General features: G+C 48.7%; 1 protein-coding gene and 1 pseudogene across 2 annotated transcripts in view; one reads left to right on the top strand and one right to left on the bottom strand.

The window, feature by feature from the left end:
• Positions 1 to 1,000: 1,000 nt before the first annotated feature.
• Positions 1,001 to 16,442, top strand: part of LOC309794498 (zinc finger protein 541-like) — a 29,052-nt pseudogene continuing 13,610 nt past the window's right edge. Inside the window, exons 1-6 of the transcript in view lie at positions 1,001 to 5,488; positions 9,412 to 9,655; positions 11,292 to 13,147; positions 14,884 to 14,942; positions 15,154 to 15,312; positions 15,470 to 15,637. The product of the transcript in view is annotated as a zinc finger protein 541-like (transcript). The remainder of the gene's footprint in view (positions 5,489 to 9,411; positions 9,656 to 11,291; positions 13,148 to 14,883; positions 14,943 to 15,153; positions 15,313 to 15,469; positions 15,638 to 16,442) is intronic.
• The window catches only part of LOC309794497 (BRD4-interacting chromatin-remodeling complex-associated protein-like), an 83,284-nt gene continuing 72,344 nt past the window's right edge, over positions 5,503 to 16,442 (bottom strand). Inside the window, exon 5 of the transcript XR_014292102.1 lies at positions 5,503 to 5,862. The gene's annotated coding sequence lies outside the window, so the exon portion shown is untranslated. The remainder of the gene's footprint in view (positions 5,863 to 16,442) is intronic.

The raw sequence follows: 16,442 nt of genomic DNA, 5'->3' as shown, positions 1-16,442 counted from the left end.
ACCTCGGGGTCGTTGCGAGGGGTGAGTGAATTAAGGCCCGAAGAGCACTTGGTGTGCTGCCTGACCAGGAGAAAACGCTTACAGCTTTACTTTAGAAGACGTTGCTTTATGTTCCTTTTAAGTAATGCTTTATGTTTTATATTATTTGCTTGTTTTTATAGTCGGGAGGTGAAGGAGATGGGCTCTTTTCCCCTTGGAGTGCTGGGAACACTTTAGAGCAGCACTGTAGAAGAAACTTTGGAATTGGCAGAGAAATTCACTTTGCCTTAAAATATAAACTTCTGTCATCCACATTCCCTTGTCTGCAATTTAGAATTCCCAGAAGCTCTGAAAATGCTGAGGTGGCTCAGACCTCTTTGTGGCCACACCTGAACTCACATATTGCTCGTTCCTGTCTTTATTTATTCTGTTTACTCTGAGCTGTCAGGGTTTCAATGCAGAAAGAATGACTTGGTCACCAGGTGCTGCCCTGGACCCACTGGCGGTTACTTACAGTGTGGCGTGTGCATTGATTTACCTTTCTGAATCCCTCAGATTGTGAATTCTGAAACTCACTTGGGTCCCGGAGTTCTGGTACAGGATTTCAGACCTGCACTGAACTTTAATTTGAGCCCCCTCAGTAGGCTACTTAACACAGACACACAGGTGGACACATAATGTGACACTCAGACGTTACACTTGCAGCTAGTCTATTCCATTGCAACATGAAAGGTTTAAAAACAGTCGAAACCTATGGCCTAGGAAACTAGCCCAAACTCCAGTTATTCTAGGATCCACTCGATTTATCAGTGAGTCGTCAAGCGTTTATTAAATGTCTCGCTATGGACAGAATTACGCGTGATAGCCCAGAATGGAAACAACCCGAATACTCATCAGCAGATGAATGGATGAAGAAAATGTGTTCTATCCACACAGTGGAATAGTGTTCATCCATAAAAGGGAATAAAGTGATGATATGTGCCCCAAGGGAGGGGATCAAACTCGAAAATGCTATGCTTAGGGAAAGCAGCCAGACAGAAAAGTCTGCATATTGTTTGATGCCATTTATGTGAAATGGATGGCCCTCTCCATACTTTGCATACGTCATAACTTTTTGTTGAAAAGCTGGACATTTTGAATATTATAATATGGTACCTCTGGGAATCAGATTCTCCCCCGCACCTCCACCCCAGGCTTTGCTGTTGTCCAGTGTGGGTTCTAATTGTTTGTTCGTTTAGTGACTTCTCTAGGCTATTTTTAGAAAGACTGTATTTTTTGTCACGCGTGGTCAGTGAAGTCTCTCTTCTGAGATTTGACAGAGATTTCCTTAAGTGTCCAAAGAGACATTTGACAGAGATTTCCTTAAATGTTCAAAGCAAAACAAACAAACCCCACATCAGACAACTCACAGTCTCTGCAGTTGACCTCTGGGTGAGTGTTGGGACAGGCCTTCAACATTCAGCAGGCAGCTTACAGCTTACATCGGGTCTTCATTGCTGTGCGCAGGCCTTCTCTAGTTGCGGCGAGCGGGGGCTACTCTTCATTGCGGTGCACGGGCTTCTCATTGCGGTGGCTTCTCTTGTTGCGGAGCGTGGGCTCCAGGCACGCGGGCTTCAGTAGTTGTGGCACGTGGGCTCAGTAGTTGTGGCGCACGGGCTTAGTTGCTCCGCGACGTGTGAGATCTTCCCGGACCAGGGATCGAACCCGTGTCCCCTGCAGCGGCAGGCGGACTCCTAACCACTGCGCCACCAGGGAAGTCCAATAGCTCTTTGCTTTTTATTGCTGGATAATATCCCATTATATGATGTACCGCAGTTCGTTTATCCATTCTTCTGTTGAGAGACATCTTGGTTGCTTCCAGTTTTTGGCAGTTATGAATAAAGCTGCTATAAACATTTGTATGGACATAAGTTTTCAGCTTATTGGGGTGGATACCTAGAAGTGCGATGGCTGGATGGTATGGTAAGGCCCTGTTTATGTTTAGCTTTGTAAGAAACTGCCAGTGTGGAGCCCTTTCAGAGCCCTTGTTCCCCAAAGCATCTCACTCTCCAGCTTTTCTCCCTGGCTTTCAGTGCTGTCTGTTGTCGGCCTCAGTTAATATCCTTTGCCCCAGGCTGCAGTGACTGGTTGACTGCCTTGAATGTTTTTGACAAATGCCTTCCCCATGGCCACTCTCTGCTCTGAGCAAATTCTGAGTTAGACACAACTCAGAAGGCAACTCCCAAAGGCAACACCTTTTCATTAGACCTTCAGCAGCTATTTGACAGGTCAGGACAGACAGCCTCAGTTCTTTGAGAACAAGGTCCTGTCTGCTGCCTCCCACACCAGGAACCCACAAGAGAAGGGGGGTGCTGTCTTCAGAATCACTGCTGAGCTGGAGAGTGGGGAAGCGGGGGTGGTTCATTCACCTTTCTCTTGATAAGTGTTTGCTTGGTTGCTGTAAACCTTACTATTTTCCACAGTTCAGACAAGGTAGATTGTTTTCACTGTTTCTATGCTGGCATGGGTGGGAAGTTTTTCAATTAGTAATTCAAGCTTTTTACCCTTATAGGTCTTTTCAGATAGTCTGTTTCCTCGAGTCAGTTTTGGTAATTTCTATCTTTTCTAGAAATCTGTCCGTTTTTCTCTGAGTTGCCTAATTTGTTGGCATGCAGTTGTTTATAGTATTCCTTTACAATCCTTTTAATTTTGTAAGATCATGAGTGATGTCCCTTCTTTAATTTCTGATTTTAATATTTTGACTCTTTTCTCTCTTTTTCTTTTTAGGATCAATTCTACTAGTTTACATGTTACATAGTTTATTCCTTTTGTCTGGCGGTTACGGTTAGATTCTTTGAGTGTGAATACTTAAAGTATGAAGTTAATCTTCATCTTTCTTTTTGTTTTTACTAAATGATTCAAAACCTGTGGTAGTGTTTGAGCCAAAGTCTACAAGGTACAGTCTTATGCCTTGTCTGGAAAAGTCTGTGTAGACTCTTGAATACTGGTTTTCCTGTGCATTGAGTTCTGCGCTGACTCCTGCCTTTCCTCAGTCTGCAGGTGGTGGTAGTCCTTGTCTTCTAGCCTCGTTTCTGTTGAGAAGTTGTAAATGCTCTGCCTGGTCTTCCTGGTAGTCTTTAGGGTTTTCTCTTGGTCTTTAGGGTTCTGCAGTTCTGCTTGTGTGTCGAGGAGTGAATTCATTTTTTTTTTTGTCCTGCTCTGGCCTTGCAGTGCTTGTTCATGATTAACCATATACCTTCAAGAATCATATCTTTAAGTCTGGAGCCCTGTGTTTCCGCAGTTCTGGAAATCCCTCCGCCATCCTGAGGTACCATGTCTTCTCCATCCTCTCCTCTTCCCTTTCAGGACCCCGTTTAGGCATATGTTGGGCTTTTGCATTTGCTTCTTCATTTGTATTTTCCATTTGTTTCTCTCTCTGCACTGAATTCTGGGGGAGAATTATCTTCAGATTGCTCTGCCCGTTCATTATTTGTCTCTTCAGCACTGTTTATCTGCTGTTTAACCCTCCCAGTGAGTTTTAAATTTAAAAGTCTTTCATTTCTAGAAGTTTCATTTGTTTCTTTTAAAAAAGTCCTTGCCCCTTGTGTCTTCTTTTCTCTGCTAGGTTTTGTTGTCTCTCGTCCTGTTTTGAACTAGTTCTTGTGATGCTTTTCAAGGCTTGTGTGCGGTGTTTTTCTTTCATTTATTTAGTTTTCCTGTGGATGGCTTGGCTCTTCCAGGGTCCCAGGTCTCCCTTGCCTGTGAACTCAAGTCCCTGTTTCCTTTTCCATGTGTTTGTTACAACCTCAGGTCCCAGCCTCCAGGGTAGTGCCCTTTAAGAGAAATATAATATGAGCCATGTATATAATTTAAAATTTGCAGATAGCCACATTAAAAAATAAAGAGGTAGATGAAATTAATTTTAATAACATATTACATTTAAGCCAGTAGATCCGAAATATTCTCATTTCAACATGTAATCAATATGAAAATGAATTATTTGGGGTACTAAGTCTTCCAAATCCAGTGTATTTGACACTCACAGCAGGTCTCAATTCGGGGCCACATTTCAAGTGTGTCATCACCACATGTGACTGGTGGCCACCGTATTGGATGACAGTTCCAGGCCCTGTATTGGAGTCTGACTTTCCCCTTGGGCCAACTTGTGCTCGCACCTGTGGCTTTGAGTTTCCTCATTGTTGCTGGCACTTGGGGTCTTACCTGTCTCTTGAGCTTGACTCTGTATTAAAAATGGTCTTTTCTCATATCTCTATGTGTTTATAGTTGGAGAAAGAGGTCAGTTTAGTCCACCATGTTGCCAAAATCCTTTCATTTATTCCTCACAACAATCTTTTTTTTTCTTCTTCTTCTTTTTTAAAAATTTTTGTAGGGGTATAGTTGATTTACAATGTTGTGTTGGTTTCAGGTGTACAGCAAAGTGAATCAGTTATACATATACATATATCAACTCTTTTTTGAGATTCGTTTCCCATAGAGGCCATTACAGAGTATTGAGTAGAGTTACCTGTACTATACAGTAGGTTCTTATTAGTTATCTGTTTTATATATAGTAGTGTGTATGTCAATCCCAATCTCACAATTTATCCCTTCCCCCCACCATCCCCTGGTAAACATAAATTTGTTTTCTACATCCATGACTCTACTTCCGTTTTATAAATAAGTTCATTTGTATCCCCCTTTTTTTAGATTCCACATATAAGTGATATCATATGATATTTGTCTTTCTGTGTCTGACTTACTTCACTCAGTATGACAATCTCTAGGTCTATCCATGTTGCTGCAGATGGCATTAGTTTGTTCTCTTTTATTGCTGAGTAATATTGCATTGTATATATGTACCACATCTTCTTTATCCATTCGTCTGTTGATGGACATTTCGGTTGCTTTTTCCTTACAACACTCTTATGATGGAGGTACTCTTATGCTCAGTTTAAAGATGAGGAAACTAGGGCTCATGGACCTTAAGTGACTTGCCCAAGGTCATGTGGCTGTTAAGTGGCCGAGAACAAACCCCCATACAGGTCTGTTTGAATTCCAAGTCCACGCTCTATCCACCATGTGTGTTGCCATCTCATAATTGTGATTCCTCCTCGTTCATTCTCAGGAAATAAACACCACCAAGAGCTCTCTCCTCCCTGACTCCTTACACAGCCTTGCTTGTCTAGAGAGTAGCTGTTGGCTGAGACCTGGTAGTGGAGAGCCATGGACCAGTGCAGCCTGGGGGACAAGGGCACCCTTCCATCCGAGATGCACCTCCCTTCGTTTCCCGAGAGCCAGGCGCTCAAATGCAGCGACACCCTCAACCGGGATCTGGGGCCTGGCTCACGAGACCTGCTGTACGACGGCCTGAGCCACTTGGACCTGGAGCCCAGCCTCCTGATGCCTGACGCGCCCAGCGAGATGCTGGAGGACAACTTGGATGCCCTGTCCGTGTATTCAGGGAAGGACAGTGACTCCATGAAGCCGCTGGTGGAGTATGCAGATCCGGAATCTCAGACTGCCTTACAATAATACCCACTCTGCTTTCCCCCCAGAGTGCCAGCGGTAAGAAGCAAAAGAAGAAATGAAAGTAAAAGCGCTTTGCAGGCTGGGAAGCACTGGACAGATGGTAGTGATTTTTACCACTACTGTTAGAATACCTTCCCACAGTCCATTGATGCAGTTCTAAGTCTTTCTCTTCCGCAGCGGAGGAGCAAAGGGAGAACTAGTGGAACAGTCAGAGACGTTGGTTACATCACCTTTTGGTTTACCTTCAGACTTCCGCCAGAGGATAAATTTGATTTTTGTTTTTAACCCACTTCATGGGTTCTTGGGTAAGTTGCTTAGAGCTCCTTCGTATTTATAATCACACCACACGCATGGAAGGCCACATCCGGAACAGCCCTGCAGAACAAATGTCAATGTTAATTGGGATCAGCAGCTCAAGAACTGTCCTGCATACTCGCTAGAATGAAAGACTGCCGAGGCCCGCACTCCACACAATGTAGACAAGCCGTTAGCCTTGTCCCCGTGTTGGAACCATGGCTAAATGTGAAATCCTAGAAACCAAGGCCATCCTTGGTATTGCAGGTGCTGGGCCAGGCCTGGTTACAGTAATTCAGGTTCTCAACCTGAACCACAGAAATTACCTAAAAATGCTGCTAGGGTGAGTACGTGTGCGTTTTGCTGGGCAGAGAAACTGTGATATTTCACCAGATTTTCATATGGGTCTGTGCCCCCCAGTGAATGTTACAAAGCATTAATCTAGTTCAATTTTTCCTAATTTGTTTTAAACTTGAGGATTTTTTTTTTTTGGTTACCTTGTTAAAAAACATCCACTGAACGTTAAATTTTAACTCTTTACACTTCTCTAACTTAAATTCAGATTCATAGAAATAGATATGCTTATATATTTTAATTAGAAAGTGATATATATTTATATAGAAAAGTTAGAAAATAAAGAAAAGTAATAACAATTAAAATCCCCACCATGGCTCCCACACGTGGATTTTTAAAAAACGTAGGTGAGGCCACTAGGGTACACATGGTTTTGCAGAGATGTATTAAGTGTCTAATTCATTTGAAGTTTCTAAAACTTAGTGAGTCTGCTTTCTTATATGAAGGTAGACTATTCGGTTGTCATTGTAATGGTTATTCCATTGTATTGTCGGACCATATTCTTGCCTGATAGACTGTTAGAGTGGATCTGTGAATAACTTTTCCATTGACTTTTTCTCTTGGATGAGTTCTTCGCACATATTCCTCCCTGTAGGCTTGCTGGTCGGAGAACACACACAGTTTTAGAGCTTGTGCACATGCTTTCTGGGAAGAGCAAGTGGCTTCCCGGGCCAGTGACTCAGTGTGCCTGTTTTTCAGTGTCCCTGCCAATTTTTTTGAAACCACATTTTGTTCTCTAGTTTAACAGTTGCTTTAATAAGCATTTAATTTATTTATTTATTTTTAGAGAAAACCTTCTGTTTGTTTATTTAGGCTGCGTTGGGTCTTCGTTGCTGCACGCGGGCTTTCTCTATTTGTGGCGAGCGGGGGCTACTCTTCTTTGCGGTGTACGGGCTCTTCACCGCGGTGGCTTCTCGTTGCAGAGCACGGGCTCTAGGTGCACGGGCTTCAGTAATTGTGGCACGTGGGCTCAGTAGTTGTGGCTTGCGGGCTGTAGAGTGCAGGCTCAGTAGTTGTGTCGCAGGGGCTTAGTTGCTCCGCGGCATGTGGGATCTTCCCGGACCAGGGCTCGAACCCGTGTCCCCTGCATTGGCAGGCGGATTCTTAACCACTGTGCCACCAGGGAGGTCCTAATGAGCATTTGATTTGATTTGATTTGATTTTTATTTATTTATTTTAAATACTCATCTTTTTTAAAAAAAATTATTATTATTTATTTATTTGGTTGCACCAGGTGTTAGTTGTGGCAGGCGGGCTCCCTAGTTGTGGTATGCGAACTCTTAGTTGCCACATGCATATGGGATCTAGTTCCCTGGCCAGGGATCGAACCCGGGCCCCCTGCATTGGGAGCGCGGAGTCTTATCCACTGTGCCACCAGGGAAGTCCTCTAATGAACATTTTAAAAGTAAGTTATCAAGGCAAGGACTTTCCCACATGGGAGTCCTATTTTCCCTCATTTAAACTGTTAGAATCATTCGACCACTCAACACAGCAGCTTTTCGTATGAAGAAGATGTAGACCAGACAGGTTAAGTGACAAATGGCCAGAGACAGAGTTGGGATGAGAGTCGAGGTTCCTTTCTGCTGTGTCTCTCAAGCTACATCTCAGCCACAGAGAATTAGCATTTGGGGTCCTTTAGTGCAGTATGCACGCCCTGACCTGTTGGATTCTTGGGTCCAGCCTCTGCTGCATCCTAGATGAAGGGCAGTTTTTAAACTTGCTATCACGTGAGGCAGTCTAATCCATCTTAAGGGGTAGAAAACTCTTCCATGATTCATCCATCCAATAGTTACTGTGTGCCTACGAGTACAGGAATGGGAATCCCAGGAGCTAGGAACACAGCAGCAAGCCTGCAGAGTTCTTAGGTCTTGTATCCACTGTCCTTACGTCTCTAGTGATTTAAAATCAGCTTCCCTATACTTTTTTTTACACATCTTTTTAATATAAATTTATTTATTTATTTTTGGCTGCATTGGGTCTTCGTTGCTGCATGTGGGCTTTCCCTAGTTGCAGCAAGCGGGGGCTACTTTTCGTTGCGGTTCACGGGCTTGTCATTGAGGTGGCTTCTCTTGTTGCGGAGCACGGGCTCTGGGCGCGTGGGCTTCAGTAGTTGTGGCTCGTGGGCTCTAGAGCGCAGGCTCAGTAGTTGTGGCGCACGGGCTTTGCTGCTCCGCAGCATGTGGGATCTTCCTGGACCAGGGCTCGACCCCATGTCCCTTGCATTGGCAGGCGGATTCTTAATCACTGCGCCACCAGGGAAGTCCCTCTCTTTACCTTTTATTCATCAAATCTAGCTCTGCCCCTTGTAGCAAGACAGAAGCAGTGTGCTCCCTCCTCCACATCCTGGCCCTTCAGCTACTTGAAGACATCTCCCTCTCCCACATGGACATTCCCAGCCTCTTCACCTGTTCCTCTGATGAGGTGATTCGTGGAAATACCTTTTATCATTTACCCAAGAAGTACATAAACATGGAAAATTCAGATATACAGGAAAAGGAAAATTAAGTTGATCCATGATGCTACCAATGAATCCCATTCTGTTTGTTTGTATTCAAATTTATTTGTCCCTTCTAAAGACTAGATCATTCCGTTTTTCAGCAATCCTCTTGTTAGTGGCACAGCACTTAGTGGTACAGCATGAACATCCTTTCACGTCATCAGATATTTTCCTACAGTTGTATCTTAAATGCCTGAGCCATAGACCACTGAGACCAGAATGCAGTCACCCACCTTCCCTTGTGTCAGTTATTAGGTGGTTTCTCACATTTCACCAGGAAAAACAATGCTGCAGTTAACTCGCTTGCAGTTAACTGCAAGATCTCCGTTAATTTGTACAGATCTGCCTTAATTTCCTTAATTAAAAAACCAGAGTGGAATTGGCTGGGAGAAAGGACTTAAACTTTTCTAAGATTTTGCATTGTGCATTTCTGGATTGCACTTGCAAGTGTGCTGTTGATGTTACCGTCATGAAGTCCTGCCTGTCGAGTCACTCTGTCCTGGAAGCTCTCAGACTGTTGCTGTCCCCTCCCTTACCCCCCAAGTGTGGCTTGAAGATTGGGTGCCGCCCTGGAGGTGTGGCCTGACCAGGGTCCCTTCTCCCCCTCACCTGGTGCTAAGCCTGGTCTTCTCTGCAAGTGAAGCTGCTGAAGTTGGGGTTCTCGGCCAACTCCCTGAGTTGGACTCAGCTGCTGAAGTTGGTCCGAGGGTGGTAGAGTGCTTCCGCCCGGGCTCCGATGTTCCCGGATGTCATAACCTGTGCTTTCTCCCTCTGTCTAGACCTGGGGCTAGGCGTGCTCAAGGTGCCCAAAGAGGCTAACGAAGGAGGCAGGGCCACGTCTGGGAGCACAAGGAAAGGAAAGCGGCAGCACAGGTCCCCTCAGAACCCACTCCTGGACTGCAGCCTCTGCGGGAAGGTGTTCAGCAGCGCCAGTCTTCTCAGCAAGCACTACCTGACGCACAGCCAGGAGAGGAGACACGTGTGCAAAATCTGCAGCAAGGCCTTTAAGCGTCAGGACCACCTGTATGTAGGAGTCTGGTCGGGACATCTGTTCAGGGGGCTGCTGGGGGCTGGGCGTGTTCCTGGTTCTTTGGCATCCCATCCCATCCACCTGCACCGCCCCCCACCGTCGAGTGTCCCAGGTGTGTGCGACCTGTGCTCGTACCACGGTCAGTATTTGTCGGGGCAGGGCCTACACTGCCCCGGACAGCCCGCCCTCCCCAGCCTCCAGATTCACTGCAGTGAGGAGAGCGCCGCTGCGATTTGCAGGCAGGACCCATGTGCTTTCAAAACACACTCCAGAGGCAATTTTGTCATGGAGGGAGTTGGGCTAACTGTGTAGAGAAAGTTTCAGAGTCCTTGGTAGGTGTCTGAGCAGAACAGATATGCACTCCATGAGGAATATATGTTGGCATAACACCAGGGCGTGAGGGGTTCTGAAATGCCTGTTTCTAGAACATGGCAATGCAGTGTTCACTCTCTTTTTTCCTCTTTTAATTCCACCTTTTATTAACTCGATTTTTTTTAAACTTGACTTTCAAAAGCAAGCTCAGTGTAAGAGGAGCAGAATTCCGTTTCTTCTTCATGTCTTAGAAATGATAAGCTTTTCTTGCTGCCGAGGGAGGAGAGACAGACTTTCAAACTGAGAGACTCGTAAGTGGGAGAGGACGATCCCTTGCATGTTTACAGCTCCCCCAGCCTTTACTGAGCCTTCGATGAATCCCGCTTTCATTGTATCCTCTCCCCTCTCGCCATTAAGGATGGGAAATGATTTACTCCTGTCACAAGCTGGTAACAGGGCTAGAAAGTGGGTCTCCGGATGCCCTCTCTGCTGCTTCCCTCAGATGGAGGCCAAGGGTCCACGTTTGGGAAAGGGTTTCATTATTTACTTGGTTCCATTGATTAGAACCATCCGGAGTAGGATTGTTGGGAACCCAGAGGGTGATTTACCCATTTGTTTATATTTATAATATATTAATGCAGGTATAAGTATGATGTAAATATAATACATACTTGCATTCGTTTATATTTGCAGAAATTATAGGCACATTTGGCTTTTTGTTGTTGTTGCTGTGGGGCTCCCAGGTAGCTGTCTAGAGGACTCCTGTGGGAAGGCGAAGACTCCTTTGTTCAAGGAAGGATCATCCCCAAGTTAGCGTTTCCTTAAGTTTGTTCTCAGAACTCTGGTTCTCTGCTTCTCGGGGATGCTAAAAGGGTCTATTTTAAAAACATGGTTTTGTGGGCAAATAAGTTTGAGAGACATGGAAAGTTCAACAAATATCTCTTTATCTGCTCTGTGGCTTTTCAGTTTGCTCCTAGGAACCTCCAAGAAGTAAAGAGTGTTTTTCCCAAACTTATTTGCCAGCTGAGCCCAAGTCCTCAGGGAGCAACTCTGGAGACTGGTGTTCCTTAGGAACCCACTTTGGGGAACTCTGACTTGGCTCCCACTGATTTTTTTAATCTCAGGTTAGGGGTTTGCTTAGGGGTGAGGGCAAGAGCTCCCCCTTCCAGACGGCTTTGGCCGTAGCAGGGGTCTTTCCTCATAGGGTCTGAGCACAGTTTCTGAGTTGCGATGCTGCTGCCCCCTGGGGACACGCCTGGGCTCCTGCAGTGGGTGACCCACGCCGAGACACCCACTAACTTTCTCATGTGATTCCAGGACTGGGCACACGCTCACCCACCAGAAGTCCAAGCCCTTTGTGTGCATTGAGCAGGGCTGCAGCAAGAGCTACAGCGACTACCGCTCCGTGCGCCGGCACTACGAGGTCCAGCACGGCCTGTGCATCCTCAAGGAGGCCCCTCCGGAGGAGGAGCCCTGCGGGAACTCACCCGCACGAGGTGGCCTGCCAGCCCGCACCCGCGAGCCTGTGGTCCCTGGTGCCCCCGGAAGCCCCATCCCCCATCTCCCTCTTGTCCAACCGAGACCTCCTGCGCTGTATCGTGAGCAGCATCATCTGCCAGAAGATCCCTTCTCCCGGGCCAGCCCTGGGAGGGCCTTCAGACAGCGGCGAAGGGAGGATCACGGCCTGTTCCTCCCTGCCCTCGTCAGGGTCCTCCTCCTGCGGCCCAGCCAGCACCCCGGCGGCCCCAGGAGCCCTGGGCACTGAGGTTCCCGAGGAGCCCCGGCCCCCACGGAAGGAGCCTGCCATGGACGTGTTCACAGCCGTCCACTCACGGGCAGCGGAGAACAGCGGCCCCGACCCAGCCGAGCCGGAGCTGCCGCTGCTCCAGCCCCCATCATCCCTGGAGGGCTGGCCCGAGGGCGCTCCCTGCCCGCCTGCCTGCCTCTGTTCCATGGCCAGACTGTCCCCGCCAGTTCCCAGCCATCAAGCCACAGTTTCCAGTGGCTCTGAAACCTGTCGGGCTGCCCTAAGAGCAAAGGAAACAGTATGTTTGTCGTCCACAAGCCCTCTGCAGTGCCGTCCCGGGAGGGTTCCGAGCCGGGCCCTGGGCTCAGCAGCGACTCCCCTGCTGGGGAGCCCTCACCCAGCCAGTGCACCGGTCTGGAGGACACGCCGTCTTTCCCTCCCACTCTCCTGAAGGCCCAGGGGGAGGCCTCGGGCGACCCCAGATATGTCAGCACCAGCGGGGAAGACGATTCCTGGGCTTCCAAGAAGAGCAAGTTCGACTGCGACTCCTTCTCGTGGCAGAACCCTGGTGAGCCTGGCACCCAGGACGGCCAGAAGTCCAGTGGCCTCCCGTCGGATGCCACACCGCTCTTCCAGCAGCTGGTCCTGAAGTCTCAGGAGTCTCTGGTGAGCCACGAGCAGATGCAGGTGTTCCAGATGATCACCAAGTCCCAGCGGATCTTCTCCCACACCCAGGTGGCCGCCGCCTCCTCCCAGCTTCCCACACCCGACGGCAATCGAGTTGCCCTGAAGTCACTGCAGGGGCCGTGGCCACAGCAACCCCCACCTGTGGCACCCACTGTTGACTCTCTCCATGCTGGCCCCGTGAACCCTGATCCAGAGGGATCCCTAGCCCGCAGGAGAAAATCCACACCCGCTTTACCCACAGAGCCCTCCCCCAGCAGTGTGAGCCAGGACACAAAGGGAAGACCAAAAGTGGCTGCTGCTCCACCTGCCCCCACGGCGGCGTCCCTGGACCCTCCTGGAAACCCAGACATCTCCTCTCTGGCCAAGCAGTTGAGATCCTCGAAAGGGACCTTGGACCTAGGGACATCTTCTCCCTCGGGGCCTGCATCAGACCCAGTTAGGAGGGGAGGAGCCATCCAGAGCCCACCTCCCAGGGAAGCAGGCCCAGGCTGAGAATGGCACGGCTTCCGGGGCCACAAAAGGTGGAGAGGGCCCGGCCTGCTCCTGGGGCGGAGGCTACAGGCTCTTCTCTGGCAACTCCGGGGCCCAGCACTTCCGGAAGGAGAAAGTGAAAATGGATATTTGCTGTGCAGCTTCTCCAAGCCAGGTAGCCATGGCCTCCTTCTCGTCGTTGGCCGGACCTCCAGCGGATCCCCCCTGGGACTCCAAGTCCAAGCTGATGATACTCAACAGGATCCAGGTACCAGGGCCCTCTCACGGGACCTGACCATGCGGGGGGCAGAGTCTCGTCCTTACCTGTGTCCGTGTTTCTGACTTGTCCAGGCACTGTATTTAACCTCAGCAAATCCTCAGATGCAGTTTGTTTACAGAGGGGGGAATGAAGGTCCAGAGAAATGATGGTTCCTCCCATCACCCTCCGCCCTGCAACACACACACACAAAACAGAACAGGGCTTTAGAGTTGTCAGAGACACTTTGCGTCATGTTTCTTCACTAAACTTTTTCTGTTTGCTTTCTTTCTGCCTTTCGCTTCCTTTTGGATTTGCCTCCTTCACTTCTTCAGAGAATGTAAAGGCAGAGCTCCTTTACCCTTGATATTTGTACGGGAAATGCTGTGTCTATTCTGGTTGTGAATCACAGGTCCACAAGTCCGACTAGCCCCTACTGCAGGCCTGGCACTGGTCCGCCCTTTTGGAGCAGCTTGGGTCCTCCCACATCGTGCCCACGAGGTCCTGGGCACAGAGAGCTTGGCCACGTCTCTTCGTGATGTTCCGAGGTCCAGCATCCTTCCTGTCGCACCTCAGCTACCTCCTCCTCTTTTTTTTTCCACAGCTTTAATATTCACGTGCCATCTAATTCGCCATCTTGAAGTGCACCATCCAGTAGTTTTTAGTTTGTTTACGAGGTCGTGCTCGCATCGCCACTCTTTGCCAATACACTTTCATCACCGCAAAAAGAAACCCCACACCGTTGGTTGTCACCCGCAATCTCTCCATCCCTCCCAGCCCCTGGCAACCATGCATCTACTTTCTGTCTCCATGGATTTGCCTATTCTGGACACTTCATGTGACTGGAATCCTAACGCTGCGTGGCCTTTTGTGTCTTTTGCTTCTTTCACTTCACATGATGTTCTCAGAGTTCCTCTGTGCTGTAGCACGGGTCAGAACTTCACTCCTTTTTATTGCTGGTAACTTGTGCATTGTTTGGAAACACCATATTTTATTTATCCATTCATCAGCTGATAGATATTTGGGTTGTTTTCCCTTCTTGGCCATTGTGATAACGGTGCTATGAACATTTGTGTACAGATTATTGTTTAGACATATGTTTTCATTTCTCTTGGGAAATACCTTGGAGGGGAATTGCTGGGCTCTAGGGTAATTCTATTGGAGGAAGTGCCAGACTTTTCCAAAAAGCTGTGCTGTTTTATATCCCTACCCAGAGTGTATGAGGCCTGCAGTTTCTCTGCATCCTCACCAACACTTGTTACTGTCCAGTTGGTTCACCTTAGTGGGTGGGAAATGATAATCTCATTATAGTTTAATTTGCATTTCCCCGATGGCTAATAATCCTGAGCATCTTTTAATGGCCATTTGTATATCCTCTTTGGGTAAGTGTCTACTCAGACTCTTTGCCCATTTTTAAATTGGGTTGTGATTTTATTTTTGAGCTGTGAGAGTTCATTATGTATCACTGATACAGAAATATACATAGTCCCTTATCAGATACATGATTTGCAACTTCTTTCTCTTATTCTGTCTTTTCACTTCTTGATGATGTCCTTTGAAGCACAGAAGTTGTAAGTTTTGATGAAGTCCAATACGTCTGTCTTTTGTTTGGTTTTGGAGTCATCCAAGAAACCACTGCTTACTCCAGGGTCACCAAGAATTATACCTGTGTTTTCTTCCAAGTCTTACAGTTTTCACTCTTGCATCTCATTTCTGATATGTTGGCTCAGATGTATTTTCGTCTTCAGGGTGGAAATATCTACCGGCTCCCCAACCCGATGAAGGAGGAGAACATGGCGGGTGGCTGGTAAGTTCAGAAGCCCCTCGGGAGAACTATGGTGGCTTTGATGTGCTGGCCCTGGGTGAGCGAGCTCTGGATGCTTCACTCCTGAAGGGGTAAGCACCAGGCCACGGAGAATCGGGGGCATCATGTCCATTTCTTTAGGGTTCGTCCAAAGCTGTCTGTCAGAGGATCAGTGTTTGGGGACGGAGTCCCATTCTCCCTTTCTTCCCCACAGGAACCAGCACAGTGGTGGTCCCACAGACTGGGCAGAGCCAAGGAGCACTTACGTCTGCAAGAATTGCAGCCAGATGTTTTATACAGAGAGAGGGCTGAGCAAGCCACGTGTTTTCACAGCGACCAGTGGCCGTCACCTCGAGGGAAGCAGGAGCCCCAGGTGAAGGGGCTCGAAGCTGCCATTCATCTCAGGATGGAGCCGTCCTCCTGCAGGGAGCCTGGCTGGGGGCCGGGAGTCAGGGCTGTGCTGCTCTGGAGGGGCCCCTTGCTCCCTACGTACTGTGTCTCTTAAAGGGCTGGCTCTTCTCTGTGTGTAGGTGTGTGGCATGGAGTTTTGCAAGCCACCAAGACAGGTGCTGAGGCCAGAGGGGGACAGGCAGAGTTCCCCGGGAGGCAGGAAGTCCTTGGACAACATGACCGCAGCCCCTTTGGTGGTCCCAGTGTCGGTGCCAGTGGCTCCAGCAAACCATCCCCCGGGGAGCAAGGTGGGTGCACTTCCTTCCGGCTGCTTTCCAGCTGCCAGTGGGAGCTGTGAGAAAAGCCCCCAAATCCTGACTCCAGAAGAGCTTGATTTGCGTGTTCCTTCATCCCTTCAACCTCCAGTGAACTTCCTTTGTGTCTGGCCCTGTGCTGGGCAGGGCTGGGGACACCGCAGTGACCACAACAGGCCTGCCCCCGTCTCCTGGGGCTCCCAGCCCAGCGGAGTAGATAGACCCATCCCCGGACACTGACGACCCAGAACGGGCCGGGCTGGGAGAGGGAGCTGTAGGAGCCCCGAGGGCACCAGAGACCCTGCCTGAGGAAGGGGGTGTTGCAGCTGAGAGCTGGAGGATGAGGAGGGGTAAGATGGGCAGAGAGGAGGGGAGATTGCGTGGAGGTAAGAGAGAGTGTAGCAAGGTCAAGCCGTCGTCTCTTCAGCCTGTGCTGGAAGACCCCACCTGGAGAAGTCCATGCTGGACTCGGGTACGGGGTGCATGGAGCCCACTGTTTGTCTCGCAGGACCTGCTGTCGTTTTGAGGGCAACAGGTTTTCCTTTTGTCATGCTGTTGCATCCGTCTGGCCCCCACACTTTAAGTGCCAGTCACTTTAACAACGGACATGAGTTTCCAAAATGGTCTGAGTGAGGGCCTCTCCTTGGGGGGGGGGTGGTTGCCTGAGAAGGCCCCAGCGTCAAATGTCGCCCGGCTTAGGGTCTGGAGTCTGGCTCAGGCGTGGTGGCCCTGCCCGGCTTCCTGCGCTGAGGACTCTGGGCATGGCCATGCTGGGTGTGCATTTGGCTGGTCAGTACCC

Source organism: Mesoplodon mirus (assembly GCF_964341445.2).
Source record: "Mesoplodon mirus genome assembly, chromosome: 19".
NCBI classification, from domain to species: Eukaryota; Metazoa; Chordata; class Mammalia; order Artiodactyla; family Ziphiidae; genus Mesoplodon; species Mesoplodon mirus.
The sequence above is the reverse complement of the archived record's forward strand: the minus strand, read 5'-3'. Positions and strand labels throughout refer to the sequence as shown.